The 26,052-nt window shown below is 43.6% G+C and overlaps 1 protein-coding gene across 3 annotated transcripts in view; it reads left to right on the top strand.

The window, feature by feature from the left end:
- The first annotated feature begins 727 nt into the window (after positions 1–727).
- The window catches only part of PCGF2 (polycomb group ring finger 2), a 75,020-nt gene continuing 49,695 nt past the window's right edge, over positions 728–26,052 (top strand). For 2 of the 3 annotated variants that reach the window (XM_030221556.1, XM_030221554.1), the window contains exon 1: positions 728–974. The gene's annotated coding sequence lies outside the window, so the exon portion shown is untranslated. Of the gene's footprint in view, positions 975–24,451; positions 24,457–26,052 lie in introns of those variants that run through there. The other variant, XM_030221555.1, reaches the window with a different exon arrangement.

Here is a 26,052-nt window from a genome sequence, read left to right as displayed (position 1 = left end):
GGAAAAGGACAGGCTGCCTCCCACATCTGTAGTGTGTGGAAGAAGAGAAGCTTTAAACAGGTCCATAGTACGTAGAAGCAAAGAGAAAAGGTGTGAGGACATTCTCCTAAAACTAGACACAAAGGTTTGCCAAAATTCTTGAATGGTTTCATCCCCTTTTGCAGCTGCAGAAACAGATTTATTACAATAGATTTATGTTTTCCATATTTCGTTGAACTCCGATGGGATAAAACGTTGTCGCAGTTTAACGATGCAGTGTTTAAATTGAAGAGTAATTTCGTAAACAGAGATTTTTTTTCTGACCCTATGATCGTTTCGTTTGTGCTCTTCCTTGTCGGTGAACGTCTGAACCGCATTCACTCCCTTTTATAGTTCTGGGACACAATTCTTTGCCCTGTGGCTTTTTCGCTCGGGCACTGAAGTTTGGGGGCTGCGCTTCAGTTTTGCGGGTGACTCCTTTTCTAGATATCTCAGCAGAGCTGACACACAAAGCCTGTGCAGCAGCAGCACTGGGGGTGTTTCTTTTGGTTCACGTATCGTTTATGAAGGAATCACATTTCAAGTATTTTTTCCCCTTTTCCCTCTCTTTTCCCATCTTTCCTTCTATTTTCCCCTTCCCCCTCCCCCTCTTTCCCCTCCCCCAGACTCCCTGAAGGCCGCGGGTCACGTGCTCATCAACGGGGCGGGGCTTGCTCTTGTCTGGAAAAAAAAAAGCCATATTGTGCCTTCCCCGATCCAGGAGACAGAAACCCAGGAACAGGAACCAGGAACCGGGGAGAGAAACAGGACCAGGTGCAACTGGAAAGGGAGACGGGAGAGAAGCGGGAACAGCGCAGGACCTGGATGTAGAGTCCGGCCTGGAACGGGGCCAGAACGGTGGAGATCCCGGGAGCGGGCGGGATCAGATCCTCCCTGGCAGCTGCGGCCCCCGCCGCCTTTCAGCCTCAGGACGGATTTTGCGGTTCCCACCCCAGGTGAGCAAGAGCTCGGGGGAAGGGGCTGGAATGAACAGTTCGGAGGTGGCTTCATATGTCCCCTTTTGGAGCTGGGGGGGGGGGAAGGGTGTCTCCCTAGCCCTCCCTTCCTATGACAGCGATCTCTCTTCTCTTCCCAAATTTTTACTGTTCTCTTTCCCATATATTTACTCTTCCCCCTTCCTATATGATAGCGATCTCTTTTCTTACCAAATCTTTATTCCTTCTTACGGCTGTAGGTCTCGCTCTCATTTTTTCCCCTATATTCTCAAGTCTTCCCTCCCCCCCCCCCAAAAAAAAAAAAAGCTGGAATTCTCTCCTCCTTTTTCCAGAGCTGGAAGATCTATCTCCCAACTCCCGGAGCTGGGGTCCCTTCTTTCTCTCTTGGGTAGATCCAGGCTGTGCTGTTTGCTGCCCTCTGGGGATGGGGAGGTGGGAAATATATGATGGGTAGCCTCTGTTTCTGGGTTGAGTTTTTGTTTTGCTTTTCTGTAATAAATGTTTCACAAAATGGCCGATACTGTGTTACTGCTCTACTTTTCTAGCTGCTGCTTTCCTCTGAAGGCTTTGCTGGGTAGGTAGGGATAGAGGCCTCTTCTTCACGGAGGAGTGCCCAGAGGTCAAGCTGGAAAGGCTGGAGCTAGAGCTGCATCTGCCTCCCCAGGGCTGGAGGAGGAGCAATGAGTGTATGTGGAGAGGCTGTGAGATTTCTGGTGGTCCATGTGTGGATGGATAGCAGAGCCATTAACACCTGTGTTTGGGGTTATGCATGCCTATACGAGGGCACTGGCCCCCTGTGTCTTACATGGAGGCCTTATGTGGGGTCTAAGGAGGCCATGCCTCTAGAGTATGGGATTCTGTGAGTGCCGCCCCCCATGGGCACCTTGCCTTTAATGGCTGTCCATAAGTATGTTGGGGACCATTTGACTATCTGGAGGTCTGTATGCAGAGAGAGGGGGCAGTTTCTTGGGTGTATTAAAAGCAATGAGTTCCATTTCCCTCAGACTTTCATGCACTTTTTGCTGTATTGGTGATGTCAAGGCGACCAGAGGAGTTGATGCATGTTAATTTACTGGAGATTGGATGCTATGTAGATTTGTAGTAGATGCTAACGAATCGATGCAATTTGTAAGAAGGAAGTTATCAATAGCCGAGGTCAGTGGGTGCCAGGGGCATCCTACAGGGAGCTGCCATCCCTGAATATAGGAGGAATTACCTGGTGTAACATTAACTGTAAGGAGGGGCTCTCCGTAGCGATTTAACCGTGAATTGCAAGAGTCTATATAATAGTCATCTTCAGACGCTTGGCCTCCTGGTGATTCAACACCAGATCGTTAATTGCAATTAAAACATCTCTTGTGGATTTAGCAGAAACAATGTGATTATGATAATTTTAAGCCTAGAAAAAAAAAGTTGTCTTCTTTTTTTTACCCAGCCCTGATCCCTCTAGGGAGCCAGTTAAGCACTCTCACCTAACAGATATAACATACAGCAAAACCCTGCCTGCTCTGGTTTCTTTTTGTGGATTATAAATGCATGGCTATTTTAGATCTGAACTTTCCCTGTAATTCTACCTTCTTTCTCCTCAAAGTAACACTGTGCTCATACTGAGATTTTTCAGTTATGACCTAACATTTAGTGGCTGCACTGCTTATCTGCAAAATCGATTGAAAGGCTTAAAAAAAAAAAAGCTATGTGGGCTTTATTTAAAAAAGAAGTGGTCCCAAGAAGCTAAGAGACTGGGACTGGGTTAATTGATACAAAATACACTGATGATTTTCTATGGGGGGTGGAAGGAGGCAGGTGGCAGTGACACACCCTTGTCTTTGGAATACATTATTTACCTGATACAAATGATTAGTTTCATGATTAAAGAGAACAGAGTATTCATTAGTTCAGGTCACTGCTAAACCAGAGTTGCTCAAGAGAGAGAAGGTGCAGAATATATTGTACCTGGTAGGGTGGCTAGAAAGAAGGTACAGATTGTTGTTGGTACCTTGGAGATATGGGTAGAGAGAAGATGCAGTTTGTTGTTACTGTAGGTTGAAGGAACCTATAGGTGTTGCCTTTCTATCAACCTTGACCTGAAAGAGTCCTCATGACAGTCCAGTAATCTTAACGCTTTGTCTAGCTTTCAAAAAGTCCAGAAAATGTCGCCCAATAGCTGAAAACAAAGGAGGCCCCTCTATTTATTCTGCTGCAGTAAAGAGATCACATGCCTTCAAATGTAATCCTGAATGTCTTTTTTTTTTTTTTAATGTGCACCACTGAGTGTCCCACACTGTGGAGGCTTTTTATGTGTGTATGGATAGTATGGGAATAAGCTCTACCATGCTGCCCGACATGAACATGCAGCAGCTAGAAGGAGGCTTGCAGTCTTGTTCACTTTGGCTCCATTCCCAAATATTGCTGGATAAGGAAGGGAAAGTAAACCTTTCTGCATGTGCAAAGGTGATGAGTCGGGCAAAATAATAAAAATACTTAGCAATTAAGAAAAAATATCCCCCCCTCCCACACACAGACACATAATGTATTTTTTTCTTATTTATTTATTTCTCAAACCATATATATATGCCAATATTTCAGACAGACTGCCTATCCAAATTCAAATTATTTCTTAAAACAATTCAAAAGCAAAATAAAATGGCAGGCACAACATATACTCCCCAGGATAACTACATTCAGCTCCAGACCTCCTGCACCTTGGAAGGCCATCACAACCCTACCACCTAACTCACTGAACAAGAAAGTAGCCATGTCTTTATTCCTAAAGGTCCAGTAGCTTTCCTCCAACATGATGTCCACTGATGAGTTCCTGTGAGGAATCTCATGGTAGAGGTATATGCCAGGACAGAAAAGTTAGGGGTGTTTATTTTCAAAATTATATTCCATGACTGGCAATATCTATCTATCTATCTACACACACACTTAAATGTTTTTTCTTTTTTGTTACATTTGTACCCCGCGCTTTCCCACTCATGGCAGGCTCAATGCGGCTTACATGGGGCAATGGAGGGTTAAGTGACTTGCCCAGAGTCACAAGGAGCTGCCTGTGCCTGAAGTGGGAATTGAACTCAGTTCCTCAGGACCAAAGTCCACCACCAGGCCACTCCTCCACTCCTGTAGGTAAAGGTGAAAGTGGTGTGTGTGTGTGTGTTTATCATTTATTTATTATTTATTTATTTAACACATTTATACCCCACATTTTCCCACTAGGTGCAGGCTCTATCATATGCCTGTGTAAGTGCATGTAGAAATGAATAATATAATAGATGCAGGCACACAAATCTATTTCTTCTTATGTGCTTCTGTTTGAAAGGGCAGTTAAAATAAATATTACTTTAAAAAAAATTCCTGTTATAAATATGCTTATTTTTAGAATGTTTTCCTATTATATTTTCATTTTATTTGCTAATTTGTTTTTGCCTGTAAGTCAGAAATAGTCTTCCCCTGTACAGTTTTATACACATAAAATGAAATGGCTGACCAGACAGTGGAACCAGAGATCATTAGAACCCCACATATTTAATTTCCTATAAAGCATATTATCTACACACACTCCAGTAAAATACAATATTGCAAACCCTCAATTATTGTCCTGTTTCTTCTTTAAAAAATATTACATGAATTATCAGATAGCTTATAATGAATACGGATTTCTGGTGAATTAATCTATTAAAAAATAATCAACAGAACATTTTATAATTCAATAGTGGAGATGGCATTACCTAAAGTAGCTTGTTTTGGGCATGAAGAAAGTCGCTCTACCACTGTAGTTTTCTGTAGAGCTGTGGAGACGGTATGTTCCATAGTTTGTTTAGAACTTTTAACACAAAGCCTTTTACTAGGTTGCTGAGGGAGATAAAATTATTGAGCAATAATACATAGGAAAATATGTAACTTCTTGAATATAATCATTTTCAAGATCTCATGGTATTTTAACGGCACTGTTCTGATGTCCAAAATAGAGCTGGACATACTAGAGCCTCGATGTAAACTATAAAAGACCACAGTAGGAAAAAGCCAGCTCGGAGCAGCTTTCAGCACTGAAGAGCTGGTTCACGGGTCACCGGGGACAGATCCTAGGGGCAAAGAGCTCTCCCATTTCCAGCTCTGATCTTGTCCGGGGGTCTTGGAGCTTCCAGCACGTTCCCTTTACATCTGAAAACCATTTAGACTGGAGTTGAACGGCCAGTTTCCCCTGATGCCAAGACTCCTACAAAATCTAATTATCCCTTGACAGATGAGAATAGAGTTGGGGCAAGTTGAGCAACGGCTGGCTATAGAATTTCCATTGTTATTGTTTATTTGTTGTACTATTATAATTACAAAAATCTCAATACAACTTAAGAAACTTTAGTTTCAAAAGTGGAAGTAACAAACTGTACGAGGTTTTCAGATGCACGTTCCCAGCATTGTTGAGACAAACTGGCTGTCCGGGTGTTTATTTTATGCTCAAACACCGTTCTTTTTCTTTCTTTCTTTGTGATTCTTCCACATGGAACAGATTTTTGCATCTTTTGCAGTTGGTGGTTTTGTTTTTGATCATCAACTGGGCACTTCGGCTACAAAATGCGGTGATATGTAGCGTATCCCCTGTGAGCTCAATTCCAGGTAGCTTTGCTATTTAATAATCAGGATGTCTGAGATGTACCGGCTATGATATCTTTTATCGAATTTATAAAAGCAAATGAACTTCACAGAGCAGGCAGATCCTTTCTTCAGTTGGTTTAACGAAAAATATCGCAACCTGAAAAGAATCACATTTTTTTTCCAGGATCCAGCGAATCTCTGCATTTCCCATCCAGGCTATGTGAAGCGTAGTAAGTTCAAAATGAGACATTTATCTCAGCCAGATATTAGATGTCAGAAGCCTTTAGCTTCTGTAATTATATCAGTTCTTTGCATCTTTTGCACGATCTTGTGACCGCAGCACAACCTTTTATAGCAGTGATATTGAGTTTGGTCTAGTAGATGGGTATGACTTGCCCACATTTCTGCTGCCAGGCGCGGTCAGTCAGCTATTAGGCTGTATCTGAGGATTGTGGTCTGATTTGCTGTGCTTATAAATCCATCTGTTCCCATAACTGGAACAGACTTTCTGGTTTTAACCGCAAAATTAATTTCGTCTTTAATCTGCCCTGTGCTCCTCTGCTGCTGAGTCTGAGAACTCTTACTGTTTTCTTCAACGGCGAGACGACATCATTCACATTTATGAACTCGAACTGATGTACTTTAGTTTTAGAAAGATCACACTGGACGGCCGGGCTCGGTGCCTGCCTGCCTGGGCTTTCGGTTATGAAGGCGTTTATTTCCCCATAGAAACGGAACGAAAGAGACGCCTTTCGTCGAATTTACACCGCATACGCCTTGGATTTCAGGGTCCGGCCGGGGATTAAGGTTACGGGGTTGAATGTACTGCATAGAGACAACATTTCCCAGTTGTTAAAGAAGAGGTACCAGTTTAGTTCTAGGAATTAGTGACTATAGAAGGATAGTACCCAGCATCGTAGTGGAGTGGTGGTACTAAAATAAGCAGTGGATCCCAGCCCAATACTGTGCCCAGTTGTTGGATCAGGAAGGCTCTTTACGTTGTATTCTTTTCTGACATGCGTTACTCCATGTAAATTAACAACAATTTTTAATAGCGTCCTTCATAAAAAGAGCAACCTAGTTATTATTATTATTCTTTGTTTACTGGCCTTGATATGCGGGAAATGTAGTGTTGTTTATATATCTAAAAAAAATCAATTGGGGGGACGACGACAGCAGTGATTGCTTGAGGGACGGATCCCAGTATAGCGTAGTGGGGAGTAGTGATTGGATAAGAGAAAGATCACCAGCAATCTCCGGGGGGGGGGGGGGGGGGGGGGGGGGGAGGCAATGAGTTTCAGGTGCATTCTGGCTCCGGCAAGGATAGCTTTTAATGTTTACTAATAGTGTTGGCACTTTGCCAGCTGAATTTCATGCTGGTAACTATGGAGACCAGAAGGGACCCTATCAGCTGCCAGAACGTCATGTGCAGTTTAAATTGTGAGGTGTCAGTGCCAGAGGGAGGCTCTCTGCTATAGGAGGAGGAGGAAGAAGAAAGCAGCAGTCAAAGGGGCTGGGGGCACCTCACTCATCAAAACTTTCCCTATTAAAAAAATGGACAAGTATTTTAATTGCAAAGTTTTAATAGTTATTCACCAGTTTTATTTTTTACAAAAGACTAATTTAGAGTTGGAGTGGTTAACTGATAAAGAGTTGTGGATTTAGCCATTAACATTTTACACCTGTCAATTCCATTTTTTGGAAGCATACAGTAGTTGCTTCTCTATCACCACTTCTAGCAGATATAAAATGCAAGCAGAAAGGCTGATTCCCAGTTCTCCCTCATTTGCTCTAATAGTTAAAAATAATATTCAGAACATTTGCTAACTGTTGGAGGGTGCTAGAGAAATCATAACATGGGCAACAGCAACTGCTTCTCCTCCCAATGTTCACTCCCCCCCCCCCCCCCGACTCTTTATGACATCTTACCCACAAAGTTAGTTCAACCAGTTTGAATTCAAAGTAAGTACTAAGTAGATTTATCTATCAACCCTATAATGAAATAAAATAAACACTTATGTGGAGGTTAACAGACCACAGCTTTGTTTATTGTCAGTAAGCTTCCATCAACACCCAAGCTATCATAGAGAATTAATAATCAATTTTAACAGAACTCGAACCAACCAAAATGTGGTACCCACCTTGTCAGCTAGGTAGTTTGCCACTGGCCTCATGGCTGCTGCACACCATCCCGCCATTCCCAGCTGGGGTTTAAGGAATCCAGCAATGATAACAGGTCAGATGACCCAAGCATTACACCATAATTCTCACCGCCGGGTGAAAATTAAGGAGTGCAATTTGTAAACAGACAGCCCAAAATTAGTCCAAACTATCCTGACATCCTAGGTCTCAGAAGCAGATAGTCCATCTTTCCTTTCTTAAGAGCATGAACATTTTTGCCATATGCAACACATTTTAATTAAGATCCTGTGTTTTGAAACTCAAGGGCATTTTTTAGATAGAATTTCATGCTTTTTATTTTACTTGGGGATTGAAACATTGTCTGGTCATATTTAAAAGCTGAGCTATACCTATTTCATAGCAGCCAGCTTTTCCAAACTCAGCATATGTGACCACTCCCTGCACACAGTGAAGGAATTTGCTCAGTCTTAGGGGCACTCAAGCACTCATTACATTCCACAGAGCTGCCACCTATTCCTGACTCAATAGAAAATGCAGGGTTAGTAATTATAATATCTAGAGAAGCAATAAATCAGCTGCTAGATTATGTTTCATACCTTCTCCATCAGAGACAGCAATAATCCCCTTGGATACTGGTAAAATTCCTTCCTTGGTTTTGAACACTACAAATAAACACTTCAGTTATAACAGTACGGGATTATTTAATGGGCAAAAATTCACCTCTGGTCTAATTGCTGCTTTGTTTTGCCTTTTGGGCACATAGCCAGTGCTAAGTCTGACAATCTCTATGGAAACCTAAAGAACAGGCTGCAAATGGCTTTAACTACTAAAAGAAATTGCCCATATTAAAAATATAAATACAGAGGAGACGAGGAATGCAGACAGCTGGCACGATTCCCATTTTGATTGGAAATGTTAGACTGTTCCAAGCTGTATAACTCGGCCTAGGTCTGGAGGGACAGTGGGTTGAAAGAAGAACACAATTGGGGGTGGGATAGGAGTGGGGATGCTTACTTAGTAATTCTCTGCAAAGTGGCCCCCTCCTGAAGTTTAGAGATGTGCCTGCTTTGCTCATTTGTCACTTTTCTGGCTGCTAAATTGTGTGTTCCCTTCTGCCTTGGCTTCTATGCTGCCTATTACAGTATTGTTTGTATCTTACTGACATATATCATATTTCTGTTATATGATTGTTCCACAGTGCTACTAAATGTGTATATTTCTGATGTTAGTCCTATTAGTTTTCAAGTTGCCATTTCCAAGTTTTACCTCATTGATTGTATTTATGCTTATATTTGGTCATTTTACTATCGTTATCCTGGTAACAAAATTGTAAGTTTTTTTTTAACTATACCTGTTTGTGCCTTGGGTGAATCTCTTCATAAAGGCAGTTAATAAATCAAAACAAACAAGTCCATCACTTTCTATCTATTGCCTAATCAGGCACAGATCTAAGGACATTTGGGGACAGTAATTGAGTATTTCTTCCATTATTTCATGGTTTGTTTTGGCTCTTGCAAATGCATCTGCTTCCAATTGAATATATTCATAACTTTCATGTTTATTAATTTTTTTGGACTGCTTGCCTTGCTTAAAACAAGCTGTCCAAAGTGTGTACATCACTCATGTTGCTTGCATGTCCAGTAAGCCCTGTCTCTGTTCTCCCTGTTTTTGAAGGTGTGAAAGGTAGAACAAACATAAGGACATAACATAAGCCATTCTGAGTCAGTCAAAGATCATTGGCGCTGGCATCCTGTTTTCCCCAGCAGATTCCAAGAAAAAAGGTTACCCTTGGAATGGGCTTGTCCGCATCTTGTTGTCTGCTTTTTTCCAAGTTACTTAGGGCCTTCTCTGAACATCTAGTATGGGACCGGTTTCTCCTAGATTAATAACAAAAATCCCATCACATTCACTGGAGAAAATAGTGCCTAAGTACCACAGAGCCTTCATAAATCAGCCCCTGTGGTGCTCTTTTTGAAGCAGATGGACATCTCAAAATGGCCATAAAAATGTCCATTGGCCAAAAACATCCAAATTTTAATTTTCAAAATATAGAATTTGGACATTTACACTGCAGTTTGCTCAAATAGAAAGGAGGCATTGGGGGGGGGGGGGGGGGGGAGTGTTTTGGGTGGGAATAGGGGAGACGCAAAATTAGGATGTCTATCAGCAATAATGGAACAGGAACAAATGGCCAAGTCTAAAAAGAAGGACATTTTTATCTAGATCTGTGTGATAACATGAGTGAGGATTGAGGGTGGGCATTCAGATTATACAGCCAAACAAGGTTACAAAAGTAAAGCAAAACTCTTTATTAACTCAAAAGGTTGAGGCCTATTAGAGAGATCTGTTTTGTTTTACTTTTGAGGTGGATTATTGCATGATTTTTGCACTTTTTATAGGGCATGTGTGGAGACTCTATGATGGGTATGCAGGCATGAATACTTGTCTTTGGAGGCTATTATCAGAGTAGCCCCCAGCGGATTTAGTGATGCCTTGAGCATCATCCCTGTGGTGGAAGGAGACAGTTGGACAACTGAGCATTCCCATTCATTTATTTAATTTCTTATTAGCTTTTTGATAATTTTTTAAGTTTTTTTTCTAGTATTTAATATTTTTCCTTCTAAAAATATTGCATTTTGTAGTGGGAACTCTCAAGAAGAGCAGTTAAATTATTTAAGGGAGGGGTAACTTCTCTAATCCATTACTTTGTGCATTATTTTGTCCTTTATTATTATCTTCCCTGTTTATGGGCTCTTAATCCTGGAGCTTTTTTGAAGAAAAAGACGGTAAATAATAAACTTTCTTCAATGGTGGAATATGATCCAAGGAATGCTTTAACATTTCCATCAAGTATTTTTTTTAAAGGCATTGACTGGGATCACACCAAACAATTTGGGAAAAATTAACAAGCAGAAAATTTAACCTATGATTGAAATTCTCAAAATGTTCCAATTTCTTACGTATAATCATATTTGTCCTTAACCAAGGTAGCAATCAATTCCTGATCAGATTAACTTGCTGCATCTGTAGAGAACAGTCCATCTTAAACATCTCCACACTGCTTGACAGAGTATCAATCTTACTCACAAGCACTGATAATTCAGCTGTAGTCTTGGACACTGAGGCCTCCATTTTCACCAGTACCCTCCAAATGCCCTCAAGCCTTACTCCACTCAGTGCTACAGCTGACAGCGCCTTCAATAAATGGACCCTCGGCAGCACTGGAAATCCGAAGAAGGGCTTCCCTCTGATGGTGCCCAACAATGCCTTCCATAATCCCTTCCATAATGCCTTCCACACCACTGCAGCCTTTCCTTTCACTTCTCCTGGACAGGGGGGTGGCTTGCAGATCAGAGGAGACAAAGATAGATCTAGGCCCAAACTTTCCAGCGCTCCTCTGCTGGAAAGAACCAAAGGCTCTCTAACTCTGGCAGAGGCAGAATTACTGGTTGCATACCTCTCAATGGACTGTTGCACAGGAGTGGATGTACAGCTGGCAGATGTACCCAACTTCACCACTCCTTTTCACTTGGTAGGAGGCACAACAGGAACAAAGGAGAGTGGAGGAGTGGCCTAGTGGTTAGGGTGGTGGACTTTGGTCCTGGGGAACTGAGGAACTGAGTTCGATTCCCACTTCAGGCACAGGCAGCTCCTTGTGACTCTAGGCAAGTCACTTAACCCTCCATTGCCCCATGTAAGCCGCATTGAGCCTGCCATGAGTGGGAAAGCGCGGGGTACAAATGTAACAAAAAAAAAAAACAAGACAGAGATTCAGACCCTCTGAGACATAGGAGCCAACTTTTCAAAATTATTGGGGGTACTAAGCCCAATGGAAATAACCCCTACCTGGACACATACAAGGAATTTTCTCAACATTGGGGGTGCTCAAGCACCCACAGCACCCACAGTCAGCTCCTATGCTCTGAGAGGCAATTCATGTGGCCATTTTGAATCCTCTCCAGGACATCCCAATACAGACTTGGGCATTGTCGAAAATGCCCCTTCATGTGTACTGCACTGGTCTTTGATGATAAATATATGTTTAATTTAATTCAATATAACTTTTTAAATGTTGTCAATCCTCACCAATGGCTTGCTAAAGGCAGATTACATTGGTAGGGGGGGGGGGGGAGTTATAAGATGCGGTAAAAGGCAGGATTTTACTGCACCGTAATTTACCATGATAGTCATTAACCTGTAGTATCGCAGGTTGCTAACTCTTGTGGTAAATGAATAATACAGCTTGTGAACCACCTTGCAAGCAACATTATTCAACTTGAACCCATGCTGTTGGGCCATCTCTTAAAGAGGCTAGCATCTCTATCTAGAAGAGGTGGCTAAAGCATCCCCAAGCCATGTTCCTCTAAAGCTCTCACTAAATCAAGCCCCCCCTGAAAGTGAATCCCTCAACTGCCTCCACCCACCCTGAAGGGCTCCCTATTGGTAAGGCCATCCTGAAAGTCTCCTCACTGCCATTGGAAGCCCCCCTCCCCCGAGGTCTTCTACCCTTGCAAAGGCCCCCCTTTGGCCTACCATTGTAGAATACCTGGTGGCTAGTGGTTTGGGCAGCAGCAATCCTCAGTTGGTCTTGTCCTCACCAGCACCATCATTCAAAATGGTGCTGGCAATGCCTAGCAGTAGTCTTGCCTTTATATGGAAATCTGACCCCTAGCGATAGCACTGCAAGACTACTGCTAGGGGTTGCCATGCCCTTTTGGATGATGGTGCTAGTGAGGGCAGGAGCTACTGGGGATCATAAGGGAATCCACAACAGTAGGCTTGGGGGGGCCCTTCAAGAGGGTGAGGGCCTTGGGGGGGCTTCCGGTAGGGGTTAGAAGACTTCAGGGGGGGCACTTTACTGATAGGGGGCTTGAATTGGGGGACCCTAGGGCTTACAGATTAGGGCGCTCTAGCAACCTCTTCTAGATAGTGATGCCAGCCCCTTTAAGAGACAGCCTGGCAGCATCTGGTCGCTGGGGTTATTTTACTGGCTATACTTCAGCTAGTAGTGTGCACCCAGTACACAACACATGCTGAAGTATAGTATTTATATAGTACCATTTGCATGTTTTGCATCTCATTAGTGCCTTTTAAGTAAAATTAAGGAGCAAATAACACAGGTTATTGCCGTAATGCAGCTTGATAACTTCCCCCCTTAGTTTATAAACTGCTTTGTTATATGTGTCAGGAAAAACAGTATAGCAAATTCAGTAAACCATCAACCATAAAAATATAATGGTGCAAATATTCAAACCAATTTTATAAAATCTGTAATTTACAAAACAAGGGGCCAATGCAGAAAGCCATGGGTAGACTGCTCACAGATGTTGGCTTCTACTGTGAGTGGAATACTTGCGTATGCCTTGTAGCGCTATAGAAATGATAAATAGTAGTAGTAGTATAAAGAAAGCTAAGTCTATGCAAATTTTATGAACGCAGAGCTTGCGGGCAACATGGGGGGGGGGGGGGGGGGAGCCTGCCAGATGCATGTGTTCTCAAAGGTTTTGTGGTATGTGCAGCTTATTCTGCATATCTGTGTGTTTGTATAAATATCAGCCTCACAAAAATTTCTAGCACATAAAAATTTTGTGCAGTTCATATTTATGCACAGAAAAATAGGCACCAACGTGTGCTGATATTTTCAGTGATTCCTGCTGCAGGTGTTTCATGATTTTTGTTGCTGTTCTTTTTTTTATATTGCAGCAAGAAAATAAGTTGACAGAGCAATGGAATTAAGAACACATGAAATTAGGGCTCAAATCCCATTATCCCTCCCCCTTTTTGTGTTTTCCTCGTCTTGTGATCTTGAGTATCCGAGATGGGTTACGAAAGATTGTTGTGCCATCATTGGTACATATTTACTATGCAGAAACAAGGGCTATTGCTTTTTCCATAAAAGGGCCAATTTTATGGAATAACTAGTAAACAAAGGCCCTTTACTGAGCGCAATGAAACGGGCGCTAGCAAGGGTTTCATGGCTGCATGGCTCATCGCTGTTTTACCTGCTTCGTGGCGTGCACCGCTGCTGTTTCCGTTGTAGCTCTGTGTGGGTGGCGGTTTTCGTGCCCCGCCCTCGACGTCATCGCATTTTGACGCGAGGGCGGAGCAGAGCTACAGTGTGGAAATCCGGAGTTTGTGGCCTGAGTAGATCGTTGGAGGTGAGAATCTGCTCCGCCCTCAACGTCATAACGTTTGACGCGAGGGCGGGGCCCAGAGACTGTGATTTTCGTGGCTTCAGAGCTTCGAACATACGAACCTTGGCTTCAGTGACGTCAGCAGACAATAGAACATTGAGGGTGAGTTTTATATATATAGATTTACCTGGTTATTTAAGGCTGAGTACCTTTTTACAACAATTTAAAGAGCATTGAAAACATTTTTTTTTTTTTTTTTTAATTTCTATTTATTAATTTCAAATATACATTCATATAAAATAAATGCAGAAAATCAGGAAATACAAAATAAAAAAAAGAACATAATGACATACACCCTGGCTATCGTTACCGTAGTCAAGGGTAAATAGCAATGTTATAGTTACTTAGACCACAATAATATTTGATCAAGATATAAGGTAATTAATCACAAAGGCAAAAAGAAAGAAAGTACAATAAGAGGATAAGAGCTAGATCACTGTCTGCGGTTTTAGCTAACTTCGGTTGCTGTCAAAGCAGATTCGCCGCCGCTTTCTTTTGCTATTATGAACTGCTTTAACTTTTCTGGGTCAAAGAATACATAATAAACCATTCTTAAAGAAATAAGGCATCTACATGCAAATTTTAACTTAAAAGTTCCACCTAATGCGAGAATCCGGGGCCTAAGTCCCAGAAATTCCCTTCTTCTTCTCTGAGTAGATTTACTGATATCAGGAAAAACTTGTATCTTTGAGCCCAGAAACAGAAGAGACATAAATTTGAAATATAATCTAAGTATATTATTTCTATCTGTTTCAAAGGCAAAGGTTGCAAGGAGAGTCGTGCGTTCTGTAATGGTTTCTAAGGACGTTTCAGCATTGAAAACATTTTTGTTCTCAGGCTTTCTCTAAGAGTAGTTTGATGATATGGACCTTTATTTTATACTTATATTGGTTACATAAGTATTGCTATACTGGGACAGACCAAAGGTCCATCAAGCCCAGCATCCTGTTTCCAACAGTGGCTAATCCAGGTCAAAAATACCTGGCAAGATCCCCCAAAAAGTACAAAACATTTTATGCTGCTTATCCCAGAAATAAGCAGTGGTTTTTCCCCAAGTCCATTTTAATAATGGTCTATGGACTTTTCCTTTAGGAAGCTGTCCAAACCTTTTTTAAACCCCACTAAGCTTATGTAAGTATAGATGGAGAAAGAAGAGATCCCAAGACAGAGCCCTGAGGTACACCAACTGATAGTGGGATAGAAGTGGAGGAGGATCCACCAGAGCATACACTAAAAGTGTGATGGGAGAGATAAGAAGAAAACCAGGCAAGAACAGAGCCCTGAAATCCAAGTGAGGACAGCATATCAAGGAGTAGGCGATGATCAACAGTGTCAAAAGCAGCAGATAGATCAAGAATGATGAGGATAGAATAGAGAACGCTGGATCTGGCCAGGAACAATACTTTACCAAGGGCTGTTTCAGTTGAATGAAGAGGGCGAAATCCAGATTGAAGCGGATCAAGAATAGCTTGATTTGAAAGAAAGTCAAGACAATGGCAATGAACAGCACGTTCAAGCAGCTTGGCTAGGAAAGGGAGGAGGGAGATGAGGCGATAGTGGAAGGAGAGGTAGGGTCTGATGAAGATTTTTTGAGGAGTGGAGTAACAATGGCATGTTTGAAGGCAACAGGAACAGTTGCAGTGGAAAATGAAAAATTGAGGACATGATCAATAGAAGGGATATAGAAGGAGAGATAGTGCTGAGTAGATGGGTTGGAATAGGATCAGAGGAACAGGTAGTCAGTTTGGAGAAGGAAAGAAAATGTGCAGTTTCCTCTTCAGTGATTTCATAAAAGAAAGAAAAGGAGGCAGGGGTTGAAGGAGGGTTGACAGAATGGACTAGGGGAAGGAAAGGTGGAGATGACTTGGTTGAGAACTCAAGGTTAATCTTGTGAACCTTATCATGAAAGTAGTCAGCCAGAGTCTGGGGAGAAAGTGAAGGGGGGTTGGAGGCAAAGGCACTTTGAGGAGAGAGTTCAGTGTGGCAAAGAGACATCAAGGGTTTGAGCCACCAAGAGAGTTTGTCAAGTGGATATAGTAGTCCTGTTTGGCAAGTGAAAGAGCAGACTGAAAGGAGGTCAGCAAGAATTTGAAATGTACGAAGTCAGCATGGGCACAGAATTTCAGCCAATGACATTCAGCAGAACGGGCAAAGGAATGCAGGTAGAGGATTCTAGAGGTCAGCCAATGCTGGGGTTTGGTACACCTTACAGAACAGGGAATGGAAGGCGCGAGAATATGCAGAGCAGTGGAGAGAATAGTATTATAGAAAGAGACAGCCTCATTGACAGACTTGGATAACATGGTGGTTGAGAAGAGGGTTGAAACACAGGTGGAGAGAGTGCAAGAATCAATAGCCTGAAGATTCCTAAATGTATTGGTGGAGATTGGACAGGACTGGGGGTAGAGTGTTTAAGTGTGAATGTTATCAGATGATGGTCAGTGAGGAAAAGAAATGAGGTGCAGAAACTGGAGAGTGAGCAGTCAGAAAAGAGGACAATATCAAGACAGTGGCCATTCTGGTGAGCAGGAGTAGTGGAGCACAGTTGAAAATTGAAAGAGGATGTTAAAGCGAGAAACTGAGAAGCATAAGAGTCATAGGGATCATTAGCATGAATGTTAAAATCCCCAAGAATGAGGGAAGGAGATGAAGGTTAAAGAAAGAAGGAAAGCCAGGAGTCAAAGTCAGTAATAAAAGGAAGAAAGGGACTTATCAGGGAGTCGATAAATGACTGCTACTCAGACGTAGAGGAGTGAATAGATGGATGGAGTGGACTTTGAAAGAAGGAAAGCAGTGAGACTGAGGTGGAAGAAGAGGTTGAAATCTACAAGAGGGTGAGAGTAGTAGCCCAACCCCACCTCTGCGGCCAACCGAGCGAGGAGTATGGGAGAAAAGGTAACTTCCATAACACAGGGTGGCAGCTGAAGCAGAATCTTCAGGGCAAAGCCAAATCTCATGCAAGCAGATGAAGAGTATGAGCGATAAAGAGGTCATGGATATAGGAAAGTTTGTTGGAGATAGAGTGGGCATTCCACAGAGCACATGAGAAAGACAGAGAAGATTACATTGGAGACATCATGATATGACCTGCACAAATAGGATGAGAGCTGATGTGGAGGACCAGGATTGGGATTGATATCCCCAGCAGAGAGCAGGAGAAGGAGTAAGAGTGTGGAGAAGAGTAGGAGAGGCATGATGACTGCAGTGAAGATGAGATGCACTGAGATAGAACAAAGATGGTTGAATCAAAGGAAGGAAATGCTGAAGCTTGAGAGCTGAGAAGAAGGGAGAAGATAAAAAGGATGGTGAGATGATGAGAGCAGAAGGTGGGCAATGAGATTCTGAGGTATGCAGTGGTTTCAGATGGAGAAAGAGAATAAGAAGGGACAGCACCAAGAAGAGAAATTGTACTGGAGTCATTGGGAATAGCAGAGAGAAAACACAAACATCTGGAGGGAGCGCTGGGCACCTGGATCGAAGGCCCTGGATGGATCTAGGTGGACCTGGGAGTAACCCCGGAGAAGGTTGTGAGGATATGCAGATGGCCTGTAGGTTGGTAAACAGCTGCTACTGAGCAGTACTCCACTGGAGGGATTGATGGGGTGCCCCTTAAACTGGCAAGGGAAACTGGTGTCTATGATAGTGGTCTATGGTTTCAAAGATAATTGGTTATGTGCTTGCATATAACCTCGTTATGTTACCATAGTGCAATATAACCAGGTATGTGCTGGCTCTGAACCCATCAATATTGTATACATTTATTTTTCTAAAAAAGATGTTTATGTTGCTCACACCTGTCACATAAACATCCATTTCTCTTGTGTTTTAGAACAGGCTCTACAGTGGCAAGTTCTGTTCTAAAATTATTGGTGAAATTTGAGATGCATTGACCTTCATGTCTCAATTCCTATTTCTATGACCCATCAAAACTAGGGCTAAATGTGACGTCCAAGATCACAAGGAACATTAGTCACTCCATTCCATATCTTCCATTGCCTCAGATACTCATTTAGAGGCTGAAATTCAAAGGTTTATGTTCCTAATCTTGAGTTAAACTCCTAAATTGGCTTCATTGACAATTTACTAAGGCTGAATGCCTAAAGTCATGCTTCTAGTTTCAATAGGCTTCTAAATTTAGAAGCCTAAAATGTGTGTGGCAACAGGTGGATTTAGAGTGGGGAAAAATTTGCAAGCTTAGCACTGATTTCAGCACTAGACACCTGAGTTAGGGGTCCTTTTACTAAGGTGCGCCATTTTGGGCTTGAGACCTTACCGCTAGCCACTGACTTGGAGGTAAGGTCTCATGCGTTAACTGTGTGATAATCATCTATGCACATAGAATGACAATTACTGCCCATTTTTTGCCGCGTGCCAGAAAATAAAAAATATTTTGTCGCGCGTAGCAGACATGCATCAAAAATGAAATTACCGCAAGGGCCACGCGGTAACCAGGCGGTAACTCCAAATTGATGCGCATTGGGCATGCACAGGTGCCTACGCAGCTTAGTAAAAGGGCCCCTTAAGCCCCTAAATCTAGGCAAATGAATGTCAGGCCTAAATGTAGGAGTATAACTTATAAACTCCTAATTTTAGATGACCTTCCATCTGCAAACTTGGGGGGGGGGGTCTTTTACTAAAGATTAGCTTGAGCTATATGCAGCAGGGCCCATAGGAATAAAATGGGACCTGCTGCAGATAACTCGAGCTAACCTTTAGTAAAAGACCCCCCCCCCCCAAGTTTGCAGATGGAAGGTCATCTATATGTGGCTGAAAATAGGGGAAAGATTTAGTTCCTTAACGTAGGAACCTAAATTTAAGTGCTCAGCTTGTATTGGATATCGGACCCCTTAAATTATAAGATCTTTATAGTAGGGACTTATTGCACCTGAACACTTCTAATGCTGTAAAGCCACCCTGAACATTATTTGGGAAAGATGGATTAAAAATTATTTAGAAATTTGCCCTGAGTGCTTACATGAAGATGCAGATTCTTGGAGATGATTTATAGGATTCAGGATTTTGAGATGTTTGCATCTTTTAGGTCAATGAAACTGTATGGCTCATTGGTATATAATAGGTCTTTTGCATGTGACTCTTGGAAGCTGTAAGTGATGGTAACTGCATCTGTTGATTTTCACAGAATGGCTAGGCAGTGCTGCTACCTAAATAAAGCCACTGAAAACTTCTGTAGATGCTCCAGCACTGTCTGGATAGTGCTGGGGGGTGGTCTGGAGTACAGCTGGACGTTAACTGGAAACTGGCAATATTCTGCACTGTTATTAGGATAATTCAGGATAGCAAAAAGCTGTCCTAACTTATCCAGATAACCGTGAAGTCTGTCTGCTACACCTGGATGCAGGGCCGTGCCTAGGGTCTCTGGCGCCCCCCTGCAGACTATCAGTTGGCGCCCCCCCTGCAGACTATCAGTTGGCGGCGGCGGCCCCCCCCCCCCCCCCCGTGAAAATGATCGCTCACCACTTGCCACACTGACAGGAATTGTCAGCAATATTCTTAGAAACAAACTGCTATACATTGCAAAATAAGATAGCAGATGTAAATTTTCAAAGTGGACATATTCCAAACACTAAAATGAAAATAAAATGATTTTTTTCTACCTTTGTTGTCTGGTGACTTTCTTTTTCTGATCATGCTGGCCCAGTATCTGATTCTGCTGCTATCTGTCCTCTTAACTCTGTTTCCAGGGCTTCCTTTCCATTTATTTCTTTCCTTTCCTCCTTTCTTCTTCATTTCTGGTCCTCAGCTTCTACCTATTTTCTTCATCCATGTGCAGTTTATCTCCTCTCTTCCTTTTCCCTCATTTCATCTCCTTCATCTCTCTTCCCTCCCTCTATGTCCAGCAATTTCTCCTCTCTCCCTGAGCCCTGCCTTCCCATCCATGCTCCTCTGTCCCCTGCCTCCTCCATTCATCCTATTCCAGCAATTCCCCTCTCTCCCTGAGCCCTGCCCTCCCAATCCATGCCCATCCATGCTTCTCTGTCCCCTGCCCCTCCATTCATCCTTTTCCAGCAATTCTCTTCTCTCCCTGAGCCCTGCCCTCCCAATCCTTGCTCCTCTGTCCCCTGCCCCCTCCATTCATCCATATCCAGCAATTCCCCTCTCTCCCTGAGCCCTGCCCTCCCAATCCATGCCCATCCATGCTCCTCTGTCCCCTGCCCCCTCCATTCATCCTTTTCCAGCAATTCCCCTCTCTCCCTGAGCCCTGCCCTCCCAATCCATGCCCATCCATGCTTCTCTGTCCCCTGCCCCTCCATTCATCCTTTTCCAGCAATTCCCCTCTCTCCCTGAGCCCTGCCCTCCCAATCCATGCCCATCCATGCTCCTCTGTCCCCTGCCCCCTCCATTCATCCCTATCCAGCAATTCCCCTCTCTCCATGAGCCCTGCCCTCCCAATCCATGCCCATCCATGCTCCTCTGTCCCCTGCCCCCTCCATTCATCCTTTTCCAGCAATTCCCCTCTCTCCCTTCCATGACCCCCCCCCCCTCGCATCCATGCTCCTCTTGCTCCCATGTCCCAGTTGGCCTGGCCTGGCCTGCCCTCTTCTCCCCTCTCCCTTCGCATCCATGCTCTCGTCTCTCCCCTGCCCTCCTGCTCCCATTGTTCAACTTCCTGCCCTCTTCTCTCCCCCCAACATCCCTTTTCTTTTTTTTTCTTTTTAAATTTACCTCCGTGGCGGTTCCGGCAGCGCAGCGTCAGTGAAGGAGGCGGTGCTGCGCTCCTGACGTCTCTAGCCTTCCCTTCGCTGTGTTCCGCCTTCTTCTGAGAAGGGAAGGCTAGAGATGTCGGGAGCGCAGCGCCGCCTCCTTCACTGACGCTGCGCTGCCGGAACCATCACGGAGGTAAATTTAAAAAGAAAAAAAAAGAAAAGGGATGTTGGGGGGGGGGGGGGGAGAAGAGGGCGGGCAGTCAAACAATGGGAGCGGGAGTATGCAGAGGGGAGCGCCCCCTGCCATGCTTACCTCGCTTACCGTGTTGGCACGGCCCTGCCTGGATGTTCAGTACCAATATTTGGCTAGCAGCCAGCATAGACTATTTGGATATAGTTTCAGATGCTGTGGCTGGTGTTTAAATCAGACACCAATTGTGGCGTCTGAATATTGACCCATACCTCTTTCTGTGGAATAGCAAGCAGCCTATTGTGAATCTGGTGAAGGATAAAATGCATCAAAAGAGTGTAAAACAGAGTCTCTTGCACTCAAATGCTCATTCCAATGGATTTAAATATTTGTCCTGCTTAATCATAGTGGGTATCCTGAAAACTGTGGGGGTACTATGGAATGATGGTGTCGCAAATGCATTCCGACAAGATCAAACTATAATCATTCTGAACCAGTCACATTAATAAGTAGAAATTCAAATATATAGAGAAGGCAAGTAACTGGTAAGACTATACGAACCTAATGTGCTGTGCTGGGTCAAACCAAAGGTCCAAGAACCCAGCACTAACAGATCTCAATCAGTAAATTAATTCTTTGCAGCTTATTCTCAGGGATACATGATGGCTTTTCCAAGTCTGGCTGGCTAATGATAATTTATGGACTTTTCATCTAGGAACTTATCCAAACCTCTTGTAAACTCAGCTATGCTAGATGCCTGGACAACATCTCCTAGCAACAAATTCCACAGTTTGATTGGAGAATGTTCAAACAATCTGTTTTCTTCTGCTACCTGTTAGTTTCATTGAGTGTCCCCTAGTTTCACTGCTATTTGAAAGAGTTAAATAAAAATTCTTTATAAGCCTGTTCCATCCCATTTATGATTTTATAAACTTCTATCAAATCCCCTTTCAGTTGTCTCTTTTCCAAGTTGAATAGCCATAATTTGCTCAGCCTCTCTTCATAAGGGAGCCTTTGCATCCGCTTTATCCTTTTTGAGATGAAGTGACCAAACTGTATGTAAACACACAAGGCGCTGTTGTACCATGGAACCATACAAATGTCTTTGATGTTTCCCATTTTACTTTCTATTCTTTTCCAAATAATTTCTAACATTCTTTTTGCTTTGTGACTGTTGCTATATGCAGAGATGAGGATTTTTACATATGGTTCATAATGACTTCAAGATTCTTTAACTGGTTGATGAATCTTATTTCAGAACCTACTGTATATACTGATAACAGATTGACACACTTACTAAAACTTGAGTATGATATTGTGGCTTCTTATATAAATAGGTATATGTGGAGGGGCATTTTCAATATGATGTCCAAATGGCGAAAAAAAATGTTTATTGGAAAACATGTGAACAACCAAGTCCATAATGGAAAAGGTAAATAAACATTTTCCAATATAGCAAAGATACTTACCTGTAGCAGGTATTATCTGAGGACAGCAGGCCAGCCATTCTCACATGTGGGTGACATCCATGTCACCTGGTGCAGAATACTTTCACGGTGTGTATAGCTTTAAGAGCATACGCCAGCATCCCCACTGCACATGTGCGGGTGCCTTCCTGCTCACCGCGAGATCGTGGGACCAGCAGTACAGTATATTTGCTATACAAAAACAACTCCAAGGGGAGGTGGGAGGGAATGTGAGAATGACTGGCCTGCTGTCCTTGGAGAATGCCTGCTACAGGTAAGTATCTTCGCTTTCTCTGAGGACAAACAGGCCATGACATACTTGCATGTGGGAATCCCTAGCTACCAGGCTCACCGAAAACAGCAACAGTAGGACAACTGAAACTTGCAATGGCAAGTTCAAAATAGTAATGAACCTGAAACTATATGCATACTGAGTAAGGGTGCAGCCTGGAACAGAACAAAATGGGCCTAGGAGGGTGCAGTTGGATTCTAGACTCTAAACAAATTCTGCAAAACTATGTCCAAACTTACTATTGCGTCAGGTACCTTGCTCAAAGCAATATTGAGATGTGAATGTGTGGACCGAAGACCACGTTGTAGCCTTGCAAATCTCTTCTGCAGAGGCTGATCTCAAGTGGGCTACCAATGTAGCTATGGCTCTGACATTTTGAGACTTGACATAGCCCTCAAGAGTCAGCCCAGTTGGGCGTAAGTGAAAGAAATGCAATCTGCCAGCCAATTGGAGATTGTTCGTTTCCTGATGGTGACCCCCCATCTTGTTGGGATCAGAACAAACAAAAAGCTGGGTGAACCAGCTGTAGGGCCTAGTCTGCTCCAAGTAAAAGGCTAATGCTCGCTTACAGTCCAAGATGTGCAGTACACTTTCACCGGGATAAGTATGAGGTTTGGGAAAGAATGTTGGAAAATGATCAACTGGTTCAGATGTAACTCCGATGCAACCTTAGGCAGGAACTTAGGGTGTGTGTGGAGAACTACTCTGCTATGATGAAATTTGGTATAAGGTGAATCCACTAAGAGGACATGAAGTTTACTGACCGTGCAAGCTAAAGTAACACCACCAAAAACAAGACCTTCCAGATCAGAAGAGTCAATGGCTCAAAAGGAGCTTTCATCAGCTGGGTGAGGATGACGTTGAGGTCCTATGATACAGGCAGAGATTTGATATGGGGCTTTGTCAACAGCAAACCTCTCATAAAGTGAACAACTAGAGGCTATCCACAGATGGGCTTACCTTCTACACAGTGATCATAAGTACTAATTGCACTGAGGTGAATCCTTATGGAGTTGGTCTTAACACCAGGCTCAGAGAGGTGTAGAAGGTACTCAAGCAGGGTCTGTGTAGGGCAAGAAAGAGGATCTAGGGCCTTGCCTTCACATCAGATGGCAAACCTTCTCCATTTGAAAGAATAACACCTCTTAGTGGAATCTTTCTGAAGACACTCTCAGAAAGATACAAGGAAGCAAATTCTAAGCTCTCAACATCTAGGCTGTGAGAACCAGGGACTGGAGGTTGGGATGTAGAAGAGATCCCTCATTCTGTGTTATGAGGGTCAGAAAACAAGGTTCTTCGGAGGATAACTCCAGAAGAGGAAACCAGATCTGCCTGGGCCAATAAGGGGCGATGAGAATCATGGATTCATGGTTTTGCTTGAGTTTCAGCAAAGTCTTTCACACAAGAGGAATGGGGGGATATGCATACAGAAGACCGTTCCCCCAATGGAGGAGAAGGCATCTGATGCTAGTCTATTGTGTGCCCTGAACCTGAAACAGTACTGAGGGACCTTGTGATTGAATGGTGTGGTAATGAGATCCACCAAGGGGGTGCCCCACACTCAGAAGATCTCATGGGCAACACACATGCTGAGTGACCACTCATATGGTTGCATGACCATGCTCAGTCTGTCGGCCAGCATCTTGGATTTTCCCGTGAGGTATGTGGCCCTGAGAACTGTTCTGGACAGCCCGTTGCCACATCCGGATGGCTTCCTGACACAGAGGGTATGATCCAGTACCTCTCTGCTTGTTGGTGTAATACATTGCAACCTGATTGCCTGTTTCAATGAGTACAATTTGGTTGAACAGTCGATCTCTGAAAGCCTTTAGAGAATTCCAGATTGCTCTTAGCTCCAGAAGGCTGATCTGAAGATCTGTTTCCTGGGCTGACGAAGCACCATGAGTGTGAAGCCCATCTAAATGAGCTTCCCACCCCAGGTGATATGCATCTGTTGTTAGCACCTTCTGGAGCTGAGGAATTTGGAATGGAAGTACAGTACCATGGTCAAATTGGATTGAATTGTCCACCAGAAGACGGACTGAACCAACTCTGGCATTACCCAGATGATATCTGCTAGGTTCCCAGAGGCCTGACACCACTGGCAACCTAGGGTCTACTGGGCTGTTCTCATGTGACAACGTGTCAAAGGAGTGACATGCACAGTGGAGGCCATGTGGCCTAGTAACCTCAACATCTGCCAAGCTGTGACCTGCTGGCTAGCTAAAACCTGCATGGCGAATGCGACTACAGCGTCCGCCCTCGGCACAGGGAGAAAAGTTCAAACCTGCTGCATGTCTAGTAAGGCTCCAATGAATTCCAATTGCTGAACCAGGAGCAGATGGGATTTGAGGTAGTTTAAAATTAACCCTAGTAGCTCCAGCACCTGAATAGTTCTCTGCATAGACTCCTGAGCACTGTCCTTCAATGTGCTCTTCACCAGCCAGTTGTCCAGGTAGGGAAACACATGGACTCCCAAGTCTGCATAGAGATGCTGCAACTATCGCTAGACACTTGGTGAAAATCCTGGGAGCTGACACAAGGCCAAACAGCAACACTACTACTGAAAGAAATGTGTTCCCACCCAAAATCTGAGATACTTCCTGTGGCTTGGAAGTTTTGGGATGTGAGTGCAGGCATCCTTTAAGTTTTGGGATGTGAGTGCAGGCATCCTTTAAGCTGAGAGCATAGACAATCTTTTTCCTGAATCATTGGGTGAGGGGTGCCCAGGGAAACCATCCTGAACTTTTCTTTGACCAGGAATTTGTTCAGGGCCCCCAGGATGGGATGGGACGCTTCCCCCTGTTTTCATTGGAACAAGGAAGTACCTGGAATAGAATCCCTTCCCTTCTTCGCCTGGTGGAATGGGCTTGACTGTGTGGGCCTTTAGAAGGGATGGACAATTTGAAGAACCCACTGATTGGAGGTTACAAGGAGTCAATTTTCTTGGAAAAAACTCAGTCTCTCTTCTACCAGTAGGTCATCCACAATGGTCACTGTTATGGTGGCTGTGCACTGCTAAAGCCAGTCAAAATCTTGTTTCCTGTTTTGAGTGGGGAGCTGGACTGGTCTTAGGTACAAGCTGTTGACGAGAACGAGCTCACTGGGTCTGGGCTTGCTGAAGAGGGCGAGAAGTAGTGAATCTATGCCTCAGAGTAGTAGGGACCTCTCTTAGACTTGCCCGAAAACCTCCTGGATGACGAGGTGCTGAAAGGGTCTAGCAGGAGAGAATATCGTTGGAATCAGTACATTTCTTCTCCACCTTCTCTCTGAAAAGATTATCCTCCCGACACTTGGCCATCTGCCAATCTTTGCTGGACTGCTGGGTCCAAGTCAGAGATATGCAGCCATGAGAGTCTGAGCATCAATATACTCTGGGCAGACCATCCTGGATGTCACATCAAAAGTATCATAAGTGCCCCTGGCCAGAAACTTATGAAACGTCTTCTGCTGCTTGGCCAGCTGGTGAAGAGATTCGGCCTGCTCTGGTGGGAGAGATTTTGCCCTGGAGTCCTGCAGAGCTTGCCTGTTCCTCA

The sequence above is a fragment of the Microcaecilia unicolor genome, chromosome 12 (genome assembly GCF_901765095.1).
Source record: "Microcaecilia unicolor chromosome 12, aMicUni1.1, whole genome shotgun sequence".
Classification (NCBI taxonomy): Eukaryota; Metazoa; Chordata; class Amphibia; order Gymnophiona; family Siphonopidae; genus Microcaecilia; species Microcaecilia unicolor.
This window is presented reverse-complemented; position numbering and strand designations above follow the sequence as displayed.